The following is a 225-nucleotide window of genomic DNA, read 5'->3' as shown; positions in this document are numbered from 1 at the left end:
GGAACAGGGTATTCCAGGCTGATTAATCAAATCATCTTTGAAAAGATGAATGTGTACCCTAAGGTCCCAAAACCCAGCCTCTTCTGCAAACAAGATGTGTCCCCGCAATGTGGTTTTTCCAGGGGGCATCCCTTTCAGTGCAAGGTCGGAAACAGAAAGGCCAGACCACTGTGAAGAATCTAGCGGAATGAGGAAAGGATGGGAGGCGGGCAGCAGGCCAGGAGG

The sequence above is a fragment of the Tupaia chinensis genome, unplaced genomic scaffold (assembly GCF_000334495.1).
Source record: "Tupaia chinensis unplaced genomic scaffold, TupChi_1.0 Scaffold000231_2, whole genome shotgun sequence".
In the NCBI taxonomy this organism is placed as follows: Eukaryota; Metazoa; Chordata; class Mammalia; order Scandentia; family Tupaiidae; genus Tupaia; species Tupaia belangeri.
This window is presented reverse-complemented; position numbering follows the sequence as displayed.